Source organism: Dasypus novemcinctus, chromosome X (assembly GCF_030445035.2).
Source record: "Dasypus novemcinctus isolate mDasNov1 chromosome X, mDasNov1.1.hap2, whole genome shotgun sequence".
Lineage (NCBI taxonomy): Eukaryota > Metazoa > Chordata > Mammalia > Cingulata > Dasypodidae > Dasypus > Dasypus novemcinctus.
In genome coordinates, this window is record NC_080704.1 from 31,467,813 (window position 1) to 31,484,345 (window position 16,533).

At 39.9% G+C, this 16,533-nt stretch overlaps 1 pseudogene; it reads left to right on the forward strand.

Moving 5' to 3' along the window:
• The first annotated feature begins 442 nt into the window (after positions 1 to 442).
• LOC101434713 (DDB1- and CUL4-associated factor 8 pseudogene) lies at positions 443 to 3,435 on the forward strand (annotated as a pseudogene).
• The last annotated feature ends 13,098 nt before the right edge of the window (positions 3,436 to 16,533 follow it).

A 16,533-nucleotide genomic window follows, 5' to 3' on the forward strand; every position in this document is an offset into this window, starting at 1 on the left:
TCAAGGTTTCCTTGAAGCTGTGTGATTTATCTCAGGAAGTCATTAGTTGTGGGGACTTTAGCTAACATTTCATTGCTTTATTCTTATTTCTTCATTTTATACTGTATATTATCTTTAAGCAAAGCACAGAGAGGCTTATGAAAATTGTGTTACCCAAAGGAGACTCACTTTCGTGTTTCGTTCTCTGACTAGAATGTTTTCCAAGGGCAATAAGTCCCACGCTTCAAAAGAAAAGTTCTCGCATCATCTGACGGCGTACGGAGGCCGCGAAGGTAGGAGCTGGACAGGAAGCATCGCGAGATGAGATGCCAAGCGTTGCAAGATAGGAAGAAACCTTTTGAGCCTCACAGGCTCCCGTACTGGCTATGGTTTCACCCATTATTCTCGGTTTCTTTGGCTACCGTAGGAGTCGAGTCTGGCGGCTAGACCTACTGCCTTCTCCTCTGACTCCTCCCGCCCCTCCACCACGGCCCAGCCTTTCTCCAGGTGACCGCTGGATATAATAAACATCATTCAAGATGTCCAGCAACACAGATGGCCCAACAGATTTAGCGAGTGGAACCCATTCCAACATCCCACAAGAGAGGTATGGAGACGAGCGTGGGAGGGATACATCATCAGATATTGAAATGGAAGCCTCAGAACCGAGCTCGAGATCGCCCAGAAATCGTGGTGGTATCGGTGATGGTAGTGACCCCAAACACGCTTGCACCAAAAACCAAGGCACAGACCCAGAACGTTCAAGTGAAGATACCGATTTTGACAGCATAGAGGACACTCATCTTTTCTCTATCGGTAATGAAAATCGTGTCCTTTACCGCCCTGAGGAAGGGAGAGAGAGGGGGGAGGAGGAGGAGGAGGCACGGCCTCAGATATCTGTAGAATGCAGTGATGGCAGCCATAATCAGTATGTATCAAAGGAAAATCGGGCCCTGGAGGATTGGCTGTCCTCAGAGACATCGACCCTGCCCAGACCTCGCTGGCAAATCCTTAGTGCCCTTAGGGAACGGCAGCTGGGTTCACGTTCCCGTTTTGTCTCTGAAGCCTGTGGGGCAAGAGTCTTTGTGCAGCGTCTCTGCCTGCAATATGGGCTTGAAGGGCATACAGGTTGTATCAATGCCGTGCACTTTAATCAGCGTGGTACTTGGCTGGCCAGTGGTAGTGATGACCAAAAGGTGATGGTGTGGGACTGGGTGCGGCGGCAGCCAGTAGTGGACTTTGATAGTGGCCACAAAAGTAATGTCTTTCAAGCCAAGTTTCTTCCTAACTGTGGTGATTCCATCCTGGCCATGTGTGCCCGTGATGGGCAGGTGCGGATATCAGAACTCTCTGCCTTACCACACTGCAAGAATACCAAGTGTGTGGCCCAGCACAGGGGAGCTTCCCACAAGCTGGCCCTGGAGCCAGACTCCCCCTTTAAGTTTCTAACTTCAGGTGAAGATGCAGTTGTCTTCACCATTGACCTCAGACAAGGCAGGGCAGCTTCAAAAGTGGTAGTAACAAAAGAGAAGGAGAAGAAAGTGGGGCTGTATGCAATACATGTGAATCCTGCCAATACTCACCAGTTTGCAGTAGGCGGACAAGATCAGTTTATAAGGATTTATGACCAGAGGAAAATTAATGAAAATGATGAGAACAATGGAGTACTAAAGAAATTCTGTCCTCATCACCTGATAAACTGTGATTCCAAAGCAAATATCACCTGCCTTGTTTATAACCATGATGGCACAGAGCTCCTGGCCAGTTACAATGATGAAGATATTTACCTCTTCAACTCCTCTGACAGTGACAGATCCCAGTATGTTAAGAGATACAAAGGGCACAGAAATAATGCCACAGTAAAAGGTGTCAACTTCTATGGCCCCAAGAGTGAGATTGTGATGAGTGGTAGTGATTGTGGGCACATCTTCTTCTGGGAGAAATCATCCTGCCAGATCATTCAGTTTGTGGAGGGAGACAAGTCAGGTGCAGTAAACTGTCTTGATACCCACCCTTACCTACCTGTGATGGCGACCTGTGGCCTCGACCATGATATCAAGATCTGGGCACCCACAGCTGAAACTGCCACTGAGCTTGCTGGGTTAAGGAATGTGATTATAAGGAATAAGAGGGAACGAGATGAAAATAGCTTGCACCACACTGAATTGTTTGACAGCCACATGCTCTGGTTCCTCATGCATCACCTGACTCAGAGAGATCAGCGCCACCACTGGGGAGCTCCTGGAATTGGGGTCATAGATGCAGACTCGGATGAGTCTTCCAGCACCTCAGATACTTCCGAGGAAGGAGAAAGCAAAGACCGTGAGCCGTGCTTGCCATCCTGAAGGCCACATACCCCGTCCAGCTGCATGATACCTCAAAAGACTGGACTTTAAAATTCAATTTGAATTGACAAATAGAGTTTTGCCTTTTGTGTTCTATCTGGTTTCCGTAAGATAATTAAAAACCATCACTTCTTTCTCCTTCCTCTCTACTTTCTTTCTTTTCTTCCCTCCTCCCTTTTCACATTCTTCCCTCATTCTTTTCCTCTCACTTTCATTGCTTCTCTCTTTTCACCCCTTATTCTTATGTGAATGTTTAAGCAATTTATGTATGACTCTTTTCAGTTGACTGTTTACTTATGGTTGACCTCTAAAGTTCCTAATTCTGGTGAAAAATGTAATAGCATCTTGGATCTATCTTCTTATTTCTCACAGTCTGGAAATTATCACCAGTCTATTCTAAAGATCACTTCTTCAGTTGCATTCAGAAATGTGTTTATGTTTTAGAAGTAAAGTTAAGCACACCATTGTTTTTTCTCTGAATACTTAACACTTGCATACACACAAATACAGAAAAGGAAAAGAGGAGAAAAATGGGTAATTTCCTAACCTGGTAGTTCATCCTCCTGGAATAAATAACTTGGGCTTCTCCACATTTTCTGCCTCCATATGTTAATAATATGGATTACTTTGAGCACATTGAGGCAAGTAAGAAGTAAATTAAATTTAATTACATGATGTAGTTTACTTGGCACTTTAAGTTTTCTTAAAGTTTCATGTCAGAGAACTCCCATAGGATTAGCCTCCAAGAAGTCGTTCTGAGACAACCATCTCCTTTCTATAAGTTGCCAGCCAGGAATATAAGGATTCCCAACATTTGAAAATGTATGGTTCAAACAGCATTGAAGAGTAACTTAATGTTGCAATAAAGAGTTGTTCATACTTACAGATAACTGTGTGATATATTGGATGGAAAATCCCATTAGACATCCATGCATTGCATTACATTCTCTCAGGCTGGTATTGAAGAGGTTAAATTGCTTTTTAAAAATTCTGTTTCAAGCGTTATTTAATGTAAATTTGGGGTACTGGATATGGCAACAACTGGTTAATAATATATTTGTTTCTGTTAATGTTATTTGTGTAAGTGAATAAAGAAGCTTTTTCCCCAGTGCTCCTGAACTGTCACACACCTTTTGCAGATATTTGTTGGGAAAGAAGGATACAAATAACATCCTCTGTCCTGACAAAGACTTTCCTTTAATAATAACTCCCTGAAAGGGTGTCTGGTCCCTTGGTAGCAGGTAGAGAAATTTGCATACTGAGATTAGGCTTTGGAATGAAAGAGACCTTGACAAAAGTTCCTGTTCACAGAGACTCAAAGTTAGGGATAACACTCTGGGGTCATGGGGCAGCCCCCACTGAGGCCTGCTATTAAATAAGGACTTTAAAAGCAATGAAACGGAGTTCACCTGGAGAACCAGGTGAGTCTGAGCTGAGCACTTGACCACAATGAGAAGAGAGTTATAAACTAGATAACCAAGTATTGGGCTATGAAGCCCCCTACTCAGTGGGCTGGGATGTACACCAGCAACAACATCAACAAAACATTGAAAAAGCATTTGGCATTTTTAGTGACATGGTGACACTGAGAACAATGGCAAGAAAAGATTGTCTAGTTCTCTTTCCATCTGCTGTTTGGAAGCAAGTGCTTCTGTGTAGATTTGTTCTGTATCAATTTAGCTAAATTAATACTTAGTTCAGAGTTCCCAGTATGGTTCTGAGATTTCTTGGATTACAAGAAGTATTTGGTGAGAGATATGGAAGGCACAGGTAAAGTAGTTGCCATATATATATATATATTTTTTTCAATTGGCTTTTCTGCACTACAGACGCAGCAGCATTGTTTATTTGAATGTCTCCTTTTCATTAATTCAGAGGGAAAAATATATAGTGGTAGTGTAGAAGTTGAGAAAGGTTTAGTTATTTGCATATAGAAAGGCCAGGATTCAGAAATAATTTTGGGAAGGAAAAAGATTTATTTTACGTCGGGCTGGACTCAGGAGCTTTCTGTTCAAAACCCGAGCCCGCACTTTCCAGGTAAACTTGAATTAACATATCGCTCTCATTCCAGGTAAGCTTGAATTAACATCACCCACATTCTGTCTTGATGCAACCTTGAACACAATTCAGTCAAAACCTATAGGGCCTATATTACTTAATTGGATTTCTAGAGAGTAGGCATGCTTGGATACAGAATTAGATAATTTTGAATTTATGCACAGGCTATATTAGTACTTTAGTAAAGAAACAGTATGTATCTGATAGGCACAATCTGTTAACAGAAGACTCAAAGAAGCAGTAGAAGGTAATACAGGATTCTGGGTGAACACAGTATTCCCTTCCTCCCATTCTGCTTTCCTCCAGAGCTCTCTTGAGAGATGAACTACAGCCCCACAAACTTCTGGAGTAGTAGCCATATTTGTTTTATCCCCAGAAGGTTGGTGTAGGTGACTAAGTGCTGCTGCAGCTCATGCACATTGTTGCTTATATGCTTTCTCACCTTGTTGATATAGGGCAAGAACTAGGCCTACAACTACCCCGGCACTTCCTTATTTCTGCCTTCAGATCACCAGCTCCATGAAACAGTGCCCACTTCTAAGGGCTCTAGTCATCGAAATTGGAGGTTTGGAGGCAGTGAGAGATACACACAGACTGCAGTCTGTCCCTGTGGGTTCCAGATACTCCTCATGGATTCTAGTTTGTCCTTGTTTCCCCCACTTCACATCCATCTTCCCTTCCTCATTGCCTTGCTTATTTCAGGCTCCAGCACCTGAAGCAAAGTTTACAAGGACTATTTAACCAGCTCCCACAATTACATAAAGTCACCTCCCTATTCTAAGCCCCTTGTTATATGTACATCACACCCTAGTGTTTTTGTTACTCTTACTGAACCTGACTAATAAACAACCTCCCTCACCTGCCTTGGACTGGATTAAATCCCCAGATTCCTTGGACAAATTACTATTGGGAATGGTAGAAGACTTCCAAGAGGAGATATTGGACTTGATTAAGACATATATATATGGGAAGTGGATGTGGCTCAACTGATAGAGCATCCCCCTACCACATGGGAGGTCCAGGGTTCAAACCCAGGGCCTCCTGACCCATGTGGTGAGCTGGTCCATGCGCAGTGCTGAAGTGTGCGAGGAGTGCTGTGCCACACGGGCATCCCCTGCATAAGGGAGCCCCACACGCAAGGAGAGCCACCCTGTGCGAAAAAAGTGCAGCCTGGCCAGGAGCGGCGCCGCACACATGGAGAGCTGACTCAGCAAGATGACCTAACAAAAAGAGACAGATTCCCGGTGCCACTGAGAAGAATGCAAGTGGGCACAGAAGAACACACATTGAATGGACACAGAGAGCAGACAATGGGGGAGGGGGGAAGGGGAGAGAAATAAGTGAAAAATAAATAAATCTTTTTAAAAAATATATAGGCTTAGGTAATTAATTTGAAAAATTAAATTTAAAAAATTAAAGTAGGTCCTAGAAAAATGAAGCAATTATTACGGTTTTAATTTATGCAAATATTGGTTCTATTAACATATAGAAGAGAGCAATAGAATATAGCTACCAGCCTTCAATGGCTAAACTAGCATTTCTACAAATCCAATAAGCAGGCAAAACCACCCCTTAGCTTTAATTTTTAAACACCAATTATTTTCAATCCATAATGGACTGTCTACAGGACAGTTCTGCCTAGGCCCTCATTGCCTTCATGCAACATTATAATTGTCTCCTAATTATGCACAGAATTTAGCTGCATAAAGTTGTGACAGATGCCAAACTATACTTTTAAAAAAGCATCTTCTGGCAGCTATTCTTCAAAAGAACAGGTGTGGAAAAAGAATAGAGATGGAAAAAATATAATTAATTGCTAAATGGCAGGCCAAAAATTTTTTGGAGAATTCTGCTAGTCCAACAGTGATCTTCAGCAGTGCTCATTCAACCTCTTTAAGTTGTGAGCCAAAAGCATAATACAATAAATTTACAATAGATGGGACTGGAACTTAGCCAACCTGTGACCAACTTATATGAACTCCACTGTCTTAATTTGCCTCAACATCAGTCTCCTCAACAGTAAAATGCAAGGTTTGGATTTTAAGATTTAGTTCTCAGGTCCTATGAACACAATATATATTCGTTGCTTTGCTGGCTATTGAGAGTTTCACAATTTGTCAAGTTGTGCTCTAGGGATTCTTTGGAAGTATACATTGGAAGAGAGCTGAGGAAAACCCTCCCCACGTGGGTGTACCTCAAGTCCATATACTGCTGCTTTATTTGGAGCATGATGTCTATGATTGCTTCCTATCTTAACAGTCTCTTTCTCTCTTAGCCATGTTATATAAGCAGCCATCCACAGACATTAAGTATGCATTCCCTATGAAGAGTATATTCATCAAGCCTAATTTTTCAGTTGTTCTTCAAAAAAACACGGAGGAGAAGACACTTAAGTTCAGAGAAGATATTTCCCAAAGTTCTTAAGCTAAGAAGGGGCAGAGTAGGGACTCAAACAGGATTTACAATAACAGTAATAAAACAAATAGTGGTGCACAGCATTGCTGTTTTGGTGCATGGTAATTGGGTTTAGTTGACAATAGAAACTGAGAGCCCAATATTTCAGAGTCTTTCGTGACATTTAAGAGTCACTTTCAGTCTGGTAGGCCCCAGAGCAATTTCGAGGTGACTGTGGTCTCACCTTGGACTTTTTCTGCAAGCTGCATAAAAAAAACAACAGAAATGACAGCTAAGTTAACAACTCAACCCTTAAACTTGAATTGCAGGGCTCTGAGGAGAACAAACAAAGCACCAAAAACATAATTAGCAAAAGAAATGCAAAAATGAAGTAAAACTTTAAAAATACAAAATCAGTACATGTGGGAAGTGGATGTGGCTCAATTGACTGGGTTCCTGTCTACTATATGGGAGGCCCTGGGTTCATGTCCGAGGGCCTCCTTGTGAAGGCAAGCTGGCCTGCACCTGCAGAGAGCTGATGGCCCCTGCCCATGGAGAGCTGATGGCCCACGCCCATGGAAAGTTGATGTGGCAAGATGATGCAACAAAGGGAGATCAGCAGACACAGAAGAATGTGCAATAAATGGACAAAGAGAGCAGACAGCAAGGAAGCAGCCTGGGGGTGGGGTGGGGCGTGGAATAAATAATAAAAATAAATCTTTTAAAAAAACCCAGTACATGCTGTGATAAAGACAGTCTTTCTGGTCTCAGCTAGGCATTGATCTAGATTACATTACCTAGGAATTGTTGCTTGTAGATCCTTCTCTAGAATAAAATGCAAGTCACAACTGAGCCTTGGAGATTGGTTCTTTTAACTATTCTGCCAAAAAGCTGTAATTGCCCAGATATTCTAGAGGTTATCTTCCTCAGGTTATAGGTATGACAAACACTGTGAGGTACTGAGATCCATGATAGGTAATCATTAGAATCTTGGATCATTAGGAAAAGTCACTCTTTTTTACAGTGAGTTACTTTCTACATACTTAAAAGATGAAATTTGAGTCTTAGGGCTTGCTCTTTTAAGACTAGCAACTCGGGAAGCGGATGTGGCTCAAGTGATTGGGCTCCTATCTACCATATAGGAGGTCTAGGGTTTGATGCCAGGGGCCTCCTGGTGAAGGCAAGCTAGCCCACATAGTGAGCTGCCTGAGTAGAGTGCTGGCCCACACAGAGTGCTGGCCCATGGGGAGAGCCGGCACAGCAAGATGAGGCAACAAAAAGAGACACAGAGGAGAGACAATAAGAGACACAGCAGACCAGGGAGCTGAGGTGGTGCAAGAAATTGAGCACCTCTCTCCCACTCCAGGAGGTCCCAGAATCAGTTCCCAGTGCTGCCTAAAGAGAAGACAAGCAGACACAGAAGAACACACAGTGAATGGACACAGAAAGCAGGCAGCAAGTGCAAATCAATGAGGGGAGGAGACAAATAAATAAATCTTTAAAAAAAGAGTCTAGTAACACTAGTGGGACTAGATAGTCACACTCAAGTCTCATATTTTTAAAATATTTATTTATTTACTTTATTTTTCTTCCTTTACCATTCCCTTTCCCCAGATGGTTCTCTTATCTTTCTGTCTGCTCATTGTTTGCTTGCCTTCTCCAGGATGCACTGGGAACCAAACCTGGGACCTTTCACATGGGAGGTGAGTGCCCAACAGCCTGAGCCACATCCACTGCCCATAGGCTGCAGCATCTGCAGGTTTATGGCATCTGTTCATTGCAGCGGGGGCAGCATCTGTTCATCTTTTTTTTTAGGAAGCACCAGGATCCAAACCTGGGACTTCCCATGTGGTAGGCGGGCTCCCAACTGGTTGAGCCACATCTGCTTCCCTTGCTTCCCTTGACTCATATTTTATGAAAAAGCAATTATAAAATTTGTGGTGGTTAAGCATATATATATATAAAACTTTAAAATGTCTTTACAAATATAGAAATAAGCTTACCTTAATATGAAATAGAGCCACATATTTAGGGGGAAACTTTTAGTTCCGTGTGCATGTTCATAGTAGTTCCCCCTCTAAAAAAAAATCTGGAGAATTTTAGGGTGAGGGAAAAGCTCTGTGTATTCCTGGGGTGGTGTACACATGACTCAATGCATTTGTCAAAATCCATAGAACTGTACTTCAAAAAGAGAAAACTTTAATATACCCAAACTAAAAAAAAAATCCAAACCAGACTCTGACAAATGAATCTAACTCTATTTACAAATCTATCACATAACCTCACTGGAGCAGGTGGAGGGAAAGAGATGACTTAAATAATTTTGGAAAATGGCATTTTGAGTGGAAACTGTAAGACTAAAGACAAAAGGAGCGGTACATAAACACAGCACTCTAGTTGGTAAATTTGTTTCTCACAGGGATTTCAGGTTAATAATTCTCAACCTGCTTTATATGTATGTCTGGAGTTGAACAAAAAAGTGAATAGATGATTGATGGGGAGAAGCAGGTTTCTCACTGTCAGAGGGGGAAATTACAGATATGCAATGAGGGCAGGCTAGAATGAACCCTGTGGTGCTGGATTAGAGTTGGAAGCATTACTATGATCTCATGATTAGCCTAACATATAGAGAAATGGATAGTTGCAGAAATAATCACAGAAATATGGATTAGTAAGAATACATATATTTCTTAGCTCTCCACTGAGAGAGAGGCCCTGGGAGCAACAACATTCAGTGCCCAGGGTTTTATTTTGAATACCAGTCTCCAATAAAAGGAACCAGGGCTCCTTAGAGAAATCGCTGAGTCTAGATCTGGAACAGGGAATATGTAGTTCCAGAAAGCAAGGATGTGCTAAAAAAATCAAAATGAGGGGGCATATCAAAGGGATACAAGAACCAACTGAAAGAGCTCCCACTTATCAAAACTGGAACAACTTCTACAAAAAACAAATAATATGGAAGATGATTATAACCGAAGTACAAAATAAATACTCAAGAACCAATACTGACATAAAGAAATGATTGCATAAGCAAATAAATGAAGGAGAAGGGACAAATCTTCCTTCAGAAGAATTCTCCCAAAAATAAAAATAAAAATGCAAATAGGTAGATACTAGATACTCCCTCCTCCAGGAGGTGGAGTTTGATTCTCACCCCACCCCCCACCTTGAGTGTGGGCTGGATTTAGTGACTTGGATCCAAAGAATTGTATAGAAAGGAGGAAAATATTAACTTTACAGTGGAGAAATCATTTAACCAAGTGATTGAGGTTAACATCACTAGTGATAAGTCACTTTGGTATCATATACCTCTGATGTTGATGTGATGAGGACTTTCTATGGTATTCATTCCCCAAACCCATAACTCCACTCTAACCATGAGGAAAATGTCCAACAAACCCAAATTGAGAGCCCTTCTACAAAATACCTGGCCAGCACTCTTCAAAATGGTCAAGGTTATAGAAAACAAGGAAAGAATTAGAAACTGCCCCAGACCAGAGCGGTCTAAGGAGACATGATGATAAATGCAGTGTGGGATCCTGGAGGGATCCTGGAAGCGAAAAAGAACATTAGTGGCCAATCCTGTAAAATCTGAAGAAAATTTGCATTTTAGTTAACAGTAATGAGTCAATTTTGCTTTTGAGTTTTGACAAATAAACTGGATAACATAAGGTGTAAATGTTAGAGAAATCTGGGTGAGGGGTATCAGTACTGTTTTTATAAGTTTTCTATAAATCTAAAGTTTTCCCAAAATAGAAAAAAATAGTTTATTAAATGCCAAAAAAATGCCATGGAAAAAATCTCTAATAGCCATAATAATTCTGGTAATGTTTGTTATGTGAGTAGCAGTAAGGCAGTTCCCCTGGTTTTGAAGTCTCTACTTTCTTGTGATTCACGCTGAGTAACTTTCATTATTTGTGACCTTTTGAAAATGTTCTTTCTTTTATCCTTTCTGACTATTTTGTTCAATGATGTGCTTTTTGGTAAGTTACTTCTAATAAAAGTGCAATAAAAAGTATAAAGTGAAATAAAGATGAAAATTTCAGAGAACAACATTAAGTAAATTCTTAAAAGAAAACAATTTTCTTAAAGGGAGATATATCATCCAATCAAATCATAAAGTACTTAGTATTTAAGAACTGTATAAAATATTCATGCCTAGTTGCTTTCTTTCAACCACTGATGATTTAACATGAAACTTATCTCTATTTGCAGTCAGTAAAAATTGTATTGACATCTTTAGAACAAAGGAGGAGAAGAAACTGGATTTGACTTGGTTGGAGGATATTTGGCATGAGAGGAAGTAAGAATGATGAGTGTAGCCAAGTGTATCAAGACATTTTGTTATGCAGAAGAAAACGTGATGTCTTGATCTGGACTCTTCTAGCCTCAAAACTGGGAGTTAATAAATTCCTATCATTTATGCCAGCCCATTGCATAGTGTTTGCTTCTAGAGCCAACAAAACTAAAACAGCCACTAATCTGTAATCATGGGAATTTTTAAATTCTTGGTGTATATTTTTGCCTTATCTCTTTTTTCCTGTTTGTAGTTGCCAAATTATATACATATATGTGTGTGTTATTAGGCTTCTCCTAACACCAGCTTTTGGTTTTATTGGTCAAGATTACTGGTTTTTTAATTTGTATTTTGCTTTTTGTGTATGGATGGTTTGTTTTCTTTTTTTATTTGAGAAGCTGTGGGTCTATGGATAAATCATGCACCAAATACAGGGTTCCCAAGATTTGTTTTCTACCTCTTCAATTTCTGCATTTTTATTTATTAATTATTCTTTTCTGTTTCTTAAGGTTTTATTTCTTTTTATGTTTTTTATTCTTAAAGAGAAAACTATGTTCTTTATATTAAACTGCTCTTTTTAAAAACAAATCCATTTAACTCTAATAAATTTCTTCTGAGTATAACTTAGGACACACCCCATAGATTTTAATATATTCTTTTCTGAAGAGTATGTAATGTTAGTTATGGTTTCCTCATTAAAACAAAGGTTGTTTTTTAACTAGTTGTTTTATTGTAATGATTACAAAGTAATCGATTCTGATGGTAAAATACCTAAACAGTAGAGAATTTTTAAAGTATAAGGGAAAATTAATTCCATACTTCTTAACTCTGTTTGGAGATAAGTAATGTTGACAAGTTCTTGTATCTTTTTGCAAAATGTACGTAAGCACATAAGAAAACTAAAAGAGACATCCTTTTAAATGATCTATCTAATGCTTTTCAAACAAGCTAGCATGTTGGCAAGGAAGCATTAAAAAAGCAAACAAATTAACAAATAATTGAGGACTCAGTTTCTTAATATCTTTAGGTATGATTATTCAGCATATATGAAAAGTACATGGTTATTGGCATATACCCCAATGCCTCAATACTTGTTTCAGATTTGGCCAAGTAGTATAATGGACTTGTAAGATCATCCTGAGGATGGAGCAAAGGCCACTGTGGCAGTTTGAAATTATTTTATGAATCCCAAAAAGAGAAAGATTATGTTTGTGGGTTGGTCCATTCGTGTGGGTGTGAGACTTTCTTTCAATTGGACTACTCAGTAAGGCGTGACTCAGGCTGAGTCTCTACCCTGTTGCTGGTTTCCATAAAAAACAAGAGACACACCAGAAAAGAGAGCTATGCCATTTCTGACATGTGACAGAAAACAGAGGCTCAAGCAGCTGAGGCCCCAGGGAGAGATGAACCATTTGCCTGATCTTTCAGCACAGCTGAATCTGAGAGAGGATGGTGGGTAAGAGATAAGCCCTATGCCTGATTGCCCTCAGCTGAGCTCAGGGAGACTGTAAAACCCAGAGAGGAAAGTGAGACCAGGCAGAGATCTCCCATCCTCTAGCTTCAACATGTGGCAGCTGATTTGGGTGAGAAAGCACCTCCTATGATGCCCTGATTTGTACTTTCCATGGCCTTGGAACTGCAAGTTTTTACCCCAAACAAATTCCCTTTATAAAAGCCAGCACATCTCTGGCACTTTGTATTGACAGCTCTTTGGCAAACTGAAAGAGCCACAGAGAAAAATGGACAAGGAAATTTCTTCCATCAAAATAGATGAGTCCAAATGGATATTTAGTGGTCAGAACCATGTTATTTTATTATTGCTATCTTATTCCTCTTTCTGAAATTCCTGTTGGATAGTGTTTTGGAACATCTGGCTGTATCCAATTTTTCTCAGTGTTTTTACCATCCTTTCCAACTATCATTTTAGGATAATTTCCTGGCTTATTCTTCCACCTGTCTATGAGATACCTAGTTAATTACCATGGCCTGTTTCTACAACAGTGATTGGTATGGAACAGGGTACAGTATGCAGGTAAGCAGTCATATGGGAATGACATTGCTCATTCTTTTTAAACAAAAGACTTGAAATCATAAGGGGGTATATTAGTCTGCCAAAGGGGTGCCAGAAGTCTGTTGGCTTTTAAAAAGGGTATTTATTTGACCTAAAAGCACAAAGTTACAAGTCTGTAAAGAGTCCAGCTCAAGGTTGCCTTCTCACCAAAGTTAGTTCGTTGCCATGTATTGAAGCAAGATGCTTGCTGATCTCTGCCTGGTCTCTCCTTTTCCATGCTTCCTCTTCCTCTTAATGTTCTGTGGCCCCAGCTTCTTCCTGATGACAGCTGTAGGCTGGCATAGCGCCTGTCTCTCAGGGCTTCCTTTCTCCCTTGGCATAGGGCTTGTGTCTTTCCATGCTTTCGATATCAGTGCAAACTATCAGGCAAATGGCTCCTCTCTCCCCAGGACTCCAACATCAAAATGACAAAGTTCTCTCCTCTTCCCTGTGTCTTCTTGAGTCAGTGTTTGTTTATGTAGGCCCACCAAGGGGGTGGGGATGCAACCTGAGTTACGCCCAACTGACGTGGTCAAATCAAAGCCCTAATCTAAACAGGTAATTCAATCAAAGACATCTCAGGTGAACCTAATACAATCAAAAGGTATCACACCTAGAGGAACAGATTAGTTTACAAACATAATCTTTATCTTTTTGGGATACATAAATAATCTCAAACTGCCACAGGGGGCAAATATTCCCTTTCTCTAATTCCCTTGCTCAAGTTAGGGGCAGGAGGCTTAGACAAGATAGAAGGTCTATCTTCTAGTGCAGTAGAAGTAGTAGCTTGTACTATACTATAACAAGTAATCACCTTATCGGTTTTTCCAGGGCTTTCTTCTCTTCCCTTTCTACCCCTTCCTGTCAGGGAACACCCTTGAATCAGTCCCTACCCTTTGCAGCAGTCTTCCTTGCATATATTATCTGGTTTCCATTATGTCTTTTAGTATTCCTTTACAGACTCTGTTCCACCATAAGCACCTCATATATGTTCCAGCAGAATTGTAGATTTGGAGGAGGTACTCTTTGCATATTTCTCTTATCGATGACAATTTATTAATAACCCCTCTACCACATTATACAATTTCTCTAGTTTCTTACACCATCTCTGCAAATTTGCTTCCTCTATTAAATAGGACCATTAGAATGAGAAGTGTAAGACTTCTTAGCTCTCATAGATGACCATTCATATTTTCTTCTCCATTTTAGAAATGTCACGTTTAGCAGCACTACCACTTTAAACTGTGGATCTCTACAAACTTTTGCCACTGCCCTCCTCCAGGTACTCATCAGGATACTTTGAAATTTCATGTCCTCTCACCCAAACATCATGATACACAAATGTTTTATGAGCGCTTGACTTATTTTTTTTATTTTATGCAAAAACATACTTATAGCTCCCCCCTCTCCCATTTTGGTCTTTTTAAAAATTGTAAAGAAAACATTTGCAAACCTGGGGAAGTGAAATTCATGACCTAAAATACGGGTATAGCCCTTCCATACTATTGTTGAGTGGGGAACTGCAGTGGAAACTGGGGAGAGAGAATAGGTTAGTATTTACCCTGTGTAGATTATTTGGCTCCAGGGTGCCCAAGAACAAATTAGATATAATGTCCCTGAGACAACTAAATGAGGACCTTCATTTGTTGGTGTTTTCTCAGTTTGGAGTTGGCTTTTGTACAATTAGTTATAGCATCATGGTAAAAATTTTTTTAAAAAAGAAAAACAACAGTGTGAAAATATTAAAAAGAAACTATGCAAAGATATTAAATCTGAAAAGGGATAAAACTTCCTTATCATTAATTATAAAATTAAAGGGGTTACAGCAAATAGAAACAGGCCAAGGAAATGAGATATATCTGTTTTATAAGTGCAAACAAGAACAATGTTAGGAAGAGTGTTGAATGTGTTTAGGGTTTTTCAAAATTACCTAAAGTGGCTAAGGCTGGGCATCCAATGTTGAGAAGGTTCTAGGAGAATTTGATCTCCCAGGTTAGATAGTCACAATAAAAGACTGAGGTGCCAAGCTTCTGGCTATTCAGCTGAGGCAGCATCTTTATTTAAGACCTCAAGAAGATGTTTGAACATGGAGAGGATAATGAAAAAAAAAAGTCCTGAAATTCTTAGTCATACTGGTCAGAAGTTAGGTAGCCTGCTGAGTCTTACAGCCTTAAACAAGGCTGTATCTTTTTTTTGAGCCTGTTAGGACTTCCCTGAAGAACTTGAGAAGATCGTGTAGAAGAAGTTTGGGTTGGGGTCAATAAAGAATGGTCTTTTGGAATAAATGTTGGTACATCCTTTCATTACACAGGAAAGAAAGTACTAGGTCATGCTACACAGCAGACTTTTTTTACTCTAGTTCTTGTAAAAAAAAAAAGCGCCGAAGATAATAAACTTAATCACGTTTCAGAGGCATCACTCACAAAACATGATGATTTAAAGCTACTTGAAAAAATGTTTATAAGATTTACAAATAATTAAAGGAAATCTTGCTTCACCCCATCGAATTAATATTTATTTGAGTAATTTTATGTTAAATGAAATGTATCATGATTTCATTCCAAATATTCTTTCTCCCCTAAGTATGGGTAGTGGCTTTTCCCATAAAATTAATGAAAGTGGGATTTCAGATTTCTTAAATTTTACATTTTAAAAAAATTACTAATAAAATTAGCATGGCGAGGCAAACTAATGATGGCTGTACAACATATAGGAGGAAATTAATCTCTACTTTTAATTTTTATACTAGGTCATAAACAAGCCATTTTGTGGTAGACACAGAGAAAGCACAGAATGTAGCAAACGGTTTTCACTATCATAAAAAACTTCATTGTGAAATCAACAAGATATTTGTTAAGTCTTATGAAAAGGGTTCAATTTTTCCCCTCCCTTGACTCATTGCCTGGCTAATTCATAGGTATGATAGCTAAGCAGACTCTTTTGTACCTCGTTCGCTTTCAAATAGGCTTATGCAAAATAGCTATTTTAGAATAAATTTACAGGAATAGCATTGATTGGAAAAATTGATATATAAAAGAGTAAAGCTTTTGTTATATATGTCCAAGATACCCTCTATAACTTTTTTTAAAAGATTTATTTCTTTCCCCTCCCCCCGTACCCCGGTTGTCTGTTCTCTGTGTCTATTTGCTGCGTCTTGTTTCTTTGTCCGCTTCTGTTGCTGTCAGTGGTATGGGAATCTGTGTTTCTTTTTGTTGTGTCATCTTGCTGTGTCAGTTCTCCGTGTGTGAAGCGCCATTCCTAGGCAGGCTGCACTTTCTTTCGCGCTGGGCGGCTCTCCTTATGGTGCGCATTCCTTGCGCATGGGGGCTCCCCTACACGGGGACACCCCTGTGTGGCAGGGCACTCCTTGCACGCATCAGCACTGCGCATGGGCCAGCTCCACATGGGTC